The sequence below is a fragment of the Octopus bimaculoides genome, chromosome 7 (assembly GCF_001194135.2).
Source record: "Octopus bimaculoides isolate UCB-OBI-ISO-001 chromosome 7, ASM119413v2, whole genome shotgun sequence".
Taxonomy (NCBI): Eukaryota; Metazoa; Mollusca; class Cephalopoda; order Octopoda; family Octopodidae; genus Octopus; species Octopus bimaculoides.
The window spans coordinates 47,500,829-47,507,564 of NC_068987.1; the positions used below are offsets into that span (position 1 = coordinate 47,500,829).

Below are 6,736 nucleotides of genomic sequence, written 5' to 3' on the forward strand. Positions count from 1 at the left end.
TAGGTATTGAACTCACAACCTTATGATCTTGAGCTGAATACCCTAACTACTTAGCCACTTGCTTTCACTTCACACATACATGCACATGCAGTCATGTGGCTTTTCTCAGCAAGAAACCTGTTCTGCTCTGGTCCTATTCTCACATACTTTACTTTTTTCTACTCGTTCTCTGAGCATAAAGTTGCCCCAACCCTTTGAGGTTCATAGTTTTGCAGACAGCACAGCAATCTCATTAGTACTGGTGGCATGTAAAAAGCACTCAGTACATGCTGTAAAGTGACGTTAGGAAGAGTATCCAGCTATAAAAAAACAATGCTAAGTCTTTGGGTCCATCAGATTATGTCAAACCGTCCAACCCATGCCAGCATGAAACATGGACGTTAAATGAAAATGACTACGAAGATGATATATGTCCTGCTACTTTTCAGTTTCCATCAACCAAATGCAATCGCAAACTTTGGTCAGCCTAGGGTTAAAGTAGACGATACTAGCCCGAGGTGCAACGCAGTGGGTCTGAACCTGAAACAATGTGGTTGGGAAGTAAACTTCTTAGCGCCTACAGTAATCGAACGCCTTGTCTTTCGTAAATGATATATTTGTGTGATTGAAAGTGAATGTGTGTGTATGTGTGTGTGTGTGTGAGAGAGAGAGAGAGAGAGAGAGAGAGAGAGAGAGAGAGAGAGAGACGTGTACACATACACATATCCATCCATAGAGAAGGTAGTTTCTCTGGTTAGCGATTACATCTCGTACCGCCATCCATAGTTTCAAGAAGTCCTAACACTCCCGTAATAATCCTTCACACCTCTTACTACTTCCTTTCGGTTTAACTTCCCTTGCTGACATCTCTGTCGGCAGGAAAGCGATCGTTTCTCCCCAGGTAGGTATGCTTCATTCTCTTATCTACCCTCATTTGTATATACAGTCCTGTTGCATACCAATTATACATTAGTTACTAGACATATTAACTATAAAACATTTGCAACACATCCATCGCGTCTTCTCAGTCGGTGACGAAGTGTGTGGCTTTGTTTTTCGTCTTGAGATGTTGTGTTGATGGTGGACAGAGAGAAAAGATTTGTTGCTGTGATGAGTGTTATCGGTAGGCAACAAGGTTTAATTACAGCAGACTATATAAATCAGACCACACAGTAAATGTGATGATATAAAATAAAGCTCTCCGCCATCAGACAGAGAGGAGAGGTGGTTTTCTTTTGCCACTCTGGCGACCAAGAATTTAACCGTAAGTTATTTATCTGGTCTATGCAGGTTCGAATGGCGTTGAAGTCATTCATTTAAATTAGTGAAAGATTTCAATTAACCACCCTCACTATTCTCTTTTCTGATCCACTATGAAATTTTCCTAGAGCTTTTAATATAAATCTGTCTTGGATTACTGTAATCTTTTTACTAAAAAATTTAATCCCATTAATATTCTCACATTGTTTTAAAACTAACCTCTCCTATACAATATACTCAACGACCTTCCCCCTTTTTAATATTGTTTCTCCTTTATTATTCTGTTTATTGGCCTCGTTATTATTGTTGTTTAACTATATGAGTACATTTGTTGTTGTCGATGATGATTGTATATATGTTTTTATTAGAGCAGAGTATTTTAACCTTCATCTTTGCTTTCCGTTAACAATCAAATGGTCATATTTTCTCCGCGTGTCCGTCTATGTATTTTTATTACTGTTCATTTTTGCAGTACTTTTGCCTGGAGGTTGCCCTAACCTCTCTCTCTCTCTCAGCAAATAGAATAATTGCGGAAAGGCTGGCAACAACGATTGCTACTCCGTTGCATAGTCCACTCCCACCAATTCTCTGATCAAAGCAACTTCCATGTTCGATGTCTTCCAAGTTGGCCAGACGTGTTTATTTGATAATTCTCACCAATTTCTGTACATAATACTCAACACAAGGGGAGGTAGACTGGAGGTCATTTAGGCATTGTAACACCCATTTTATATCACTGACCATACAAAGATATCTATGTCTCCCGCCCACCATTCTTCACATTCTCATGTTTTTTCTTTTTACCTAAGGTCGGTACCGTTGTATTTCATATGGATCCAACGAACGAAAATAACTGACCGGACATAGCAGAGGCATATGCATCTTTAATTAACCCTATAAAAAAATATAAAAACCACTTCACTTATATTGAAGTTAAATAAGCAAGTGTATTAGTGTGGTACACACATGACTCAGTGGTCCAGTATCTAGCTCCACCACCAGACCTCGTGGATTATATATATATATATACACACACACACACACATACACACACATATATCTCCGTTTTTGTAAAGATTAGCTTTTATCCTTCACATTTTCTCAATATTTTGTCTGTGTGTACTATCAGCTCTAGGATTCAGGAAATTTTCCTTCTCGGCCACCGGAATCCTGGTACTGTGTCTTACTATACACACACACACACACACACACACACTTTATTAACAACGCATTTTTGCATTATTAATCATGAGTTTTAAGAATCTATCACGAATTTCTTTGTATTCGTTTGCTCACTACGAATTGAACACGTCGATCTCATCATCTGATGCCCTTGTGACAAATAATAGAAATCATTACGATAGTAGGATGGTGAGAAGAGATTCCCACTTTAGGATTGCGGCATCATGGACGGTCAGTTCCTCAAGTTCAAAGCCATTGAAAGTTGCTTTCCCTTTTCTCCATTAGTTAATAATAATGATTTTGTTTTGAAGTGATACCACTTCACATTTTTATAAAAGGCGGATATAGTTGATTGCACCGACTTCGTTACTTAACTGTTTTTATTTTATCAACTGTGGAAGGATTTGAACTCAAAATGTAGCGGAAGGAATCTAGGCGCTGTCATTCTACTCACTAACCTTCGCAGAGTTATTAAAAACAATAATAATAGTTCTTTATTTGCAACAAGGGGGATATTAATGATTTCTAACTTTGGTACAAGACCCTCACATTTTGGAGGAAGAATACGGTCACTTAAATCGACCTGATTGGTATTTTATCTTTTGAAGGGTCGTTAAAGCGTCCGATAAAATGCGTTTCGGTATTTCTATCCTGCTCTTTATGTTCTGGTTTCAAATCACGCTGAGCTCAACTTTGCCCTTCTTCCTTTCAGGATCGATAAAATGAGGCACCAGTCAGGTATTGGGCTCGATGCTTTCTGTTTATATGTAAAACAGTTATTTTATCAACGCGTGTTTGATGAAAGGTGATGTCGACCCCCAGCGAAATATGAACTTAGAATGTAAAGGGGCATAACTAAAATACTAGGTGACATCTAGTCTTGTACTCTATTTCTGCCAACTCACCACTCAATAATTGCAATGGACGGGGGCAGTCTATAAAGATAGACAACTAACTGTATACACTGTTAGATTACGGCCTGTATTATTTACGTTTCAAATAATCTATAGAAACAATCCCTCCGAAAAGTAATTTGAACCTCTTAACCAACTTCGAACCTACGTAGAACAATTTTATGCGTAAAAATCTAACTGGGCTTTTAATGATTGGATTTAGTCGGTTATTTGTAGCAGATTACCGATGATAGATGTTATTAATTAGACCGTTACTATATCTACTTTAAACAGCTGCCATACTCGATATTATAAATATACTGCAACCATTATTGGCTAAACGAAAATGGGAAGTATTGACTGGGCGGGGTGGGATGAAGGCTCCTTAATCCCAGCATTTCCACCTAGTTGGTTGGTCCCATCTGTTAATGGACTCAGGTAAAGCCAGGTTTTTAACTGGTATTTTGTCGGTTTATTTAATGGCTATAACTGCATTAAAAGCTGAATATTCAAAGCTGCTTCGGGGCAAAATACTTTTCTACTTTAACATTACCCCTCCCGTCCCCTTTTCACCCACTTATCTGCCCACTACTTTTTGTTCTTTCTCTCTCTCTCCACCTGACCTGCCTAAATTCTTTTCTCCCTTTTCGTTTCTCCCTTTCTCACTCTCACCACTCTCCTTTTCTTTCTCCATCATCTCACATATCTCATAATCTCCCTCTTACTTCCACCGTATCGCTTCATAACTTTCTTTCCTCATCTCCTCTTTTAGCCCTTCACGTCTCCTCCTCTCTCTTTTACCTCACCCTTTTTTATCGCTCTCTCTCTCTCTCTCATCAAGTCACATCTCTTTTACCTCACCCTCCATCTTACCCCTTCTGTCTTATTAACTCTCCCTTTTTCCTTATCACTTTTTCCTTATCACCCCTTCTGTCGTACCTCACCCTCTATATTACAAGTTAATTACTATCTGAAACTGATTTCCGGCAATGTGTGCGTGCGTGCGTGTTTTCTTCCCTCATTCCACAAGTATGTAGGTTGGTAGGGACAACATTGTGCTTCTGGGAAGGAAATACAACCTTGAAACATCAGCTTGCATTTGAAACACCCAACTGTAGCTTTTCCCTCGTAACGTTGCTCAGCTCCTTGGCCGTAATTAAACAATATCAGCTATGTTGTTGTCAGCTGTTATTTAGCATGGTTTGGAGAATATAAATCCAGCTATGATCCAGTTGCTTATAGATAAGGTACCGTAACTTTATTAAGTAAACCACATCGATTACTCCCTCTCTCGCAACATATTTGATACTTCTTTCTCTGAAGCCAAACTCTCTTGATTAGAGATTAATTCTATCTGTTGAGTAACTGAACCGTGTATTCCTTTCTTACCAGGGATATATTCTCCCTCCACATTGTTATAAGAAGTTGATTCGTTGGTTCCTCCACCTTCAAATTTACTGCCTACAAGTAATGTGGACTGAGATTGTTTCTTTAAAAAAAAAAACGAGAAACAATCTAGTTGTCAACGTACGAAAGAAAACTCATTACCTAATGAACGCGGACATAGACGTACAGTTAAGAAATTCGTTTCGCACCTTTGTGCTTCCGAGTTCGATTCTAGTGCGCTACATCTTGAGCAGATATCTTTTACAGTACGCTTACGTTGAAAAATGTTTTGTGGGTGGAATTTAATCGACCGAAACTGGGGGAAATAATCGTGTGTATGTGTTTATGTATTGTTTGTAGTGTAAAGCACCGTTTAATGTCTTTTCCATGCATGCATAGGTGAAACGGATTTTGTTGAAGCAGATTTTCTACGGCTGGGTGTTCTTCTTGTCACCAACCCTCGACCTGGAAACCAGCATCGCTTGTATGATGGTGATGCTCGTTTACAACAAACCGTGACGCTAAGTCACAATGCACACATTCATCATCATCATTTAACGCCCGTTTCAGTTTCTCTCTACGAAACCCACTCATAAGGCTTTGATTGGTCTAGCCCTTCAGTAGAAGACACCCTTGGTGTCATACAGTGGGACTGAACCCAAGACCACATGGTTGGGAAGCAAGATTACTTCTCAACCACACAGTCACATCAGTATCTATGCGGAGCTATAAACAAAGTAGTGGAGATGTATATGGATCTAACAGTGTTGTATACAGCCAGGCCTGTCTAGTATCATATGTTCCATCTGTGACCATATTGTTTTTCCTTTTTTTTTGTTTGATTTTCAGTCATAGAATATCAAGGATTTGGACTACATCATCTAATGTGTCCTTCCTTGTTTATGACATTAGAATGAGATTTGGTTTATATTTTTAGCAGCTTGAGAAACTTAGGTAAAGCTCCCTCATTGCTACTGTTATTGTTTAACCTGTGCTGTGATGCATAAAAGGCACATATGCTGGTGACAGGTAAAGGACACCCAGTATACTCTGTGGAGTGGTTGGCATTAGGAAAGGCATCCAGCTGTAGAAACTAAACCAAAACCGACTGGAGCCTGATGCAGCACTCCGGCTTTCCAGTTCTGGTCAAACTCTAGCCCATGCCAGCATGGAAAATGGATACTGAATGATGATGATGATGACAGGTCAGCCCTGATGCAGCAGATCTCAGTGTTGATCAATAATGTATCTAGCACTGTGTTATCTAATGTGTCCTTTCATGATTAAGAGACTAGAGGAGGTTTGACCACTACTACTTATAGGTGGAATGAACAATAAGAGACATCCTCATTGGATTGATTGTCAGCATGTGTTTTAAGGACATGAAAAGAAAGTGTTAATTAGGAACTGTACTTAAATGATGGAGGGAATGGAATTGTGAGCTATAGTTTACCTGACCAAAATGTACACTGAGAGGATGGTATTTGTTTGCATTTTGTGTGGCATAGATGATTCCTGTTACATGGTACAGTACAGTGTTTCTCATGGGAAAAGGCCTGTGATAATTGAAAAGAGGAGCAGACTGCATCATCATCATTGTTGACTAATGTCCACTTTTCCATTGTTGCATGAATCAACAGAATCCATTGAAACAGATTTTCTTCAGCTGAATGCCCTTCCTGTTACCAACCAAGCAAAGTAGTATATTTCCCTCATGCCCAGACATGATTTTCACAGAATACTGAAAATAAACAACATTGCTTATATGACAGTAATGCTCATTTACAACTGTTACATGAGCTACAGACAAGGGTGCACGCATGTGCAAGAGTGCATTTTGCACCAAAAGCCAATATGAGAGTTTCTCTCTTGGTATCTTTTGCAGTATAGTTTGTTCTAACAGAACATTCATGTTTAAGTGGGAATAAATATTACATCTCAGTATTAATACTGCCTCTGTTGCTAATATATATTTTTATACACTTAAAGTCCCAGCTGACCAAAGCCTTGTCATGGATTTGGAAAAAAAAAAAAAA

General features: G+C 38.9%; 1 protein-coding gene across 6 annotated transcripts in view; it reads left to right on the forward strand.

The window, feature by feature from the left end:
• The first annotated feature begins 743 nt into the window (after nucleotides 1-743).
• Nucleotides 744-6,736, forward strand: part of LOC106882479 (gastrula zinc finger protein XlCGF49.1) — a 10,269-nt gene continuing 4,276 nt past the window's right edge. Inside the window, exon 1 of one of the 6 annotated variants that reach the window (XM_014933166.2) lies at nucleotides 744-880. The gene's annotated coding sequence lies outside the window, so the exon portion shown is untranslated. Of the gene's footprint in view, nucleotides 885-950; nucleotides 1,244-6,736 lie in introns of those variants that run through there. The other 5 variants (XM_052969599.1, XM_052969604.1, XM_052969600.1 and 2 more) reach the window with 5 other exon arrangements.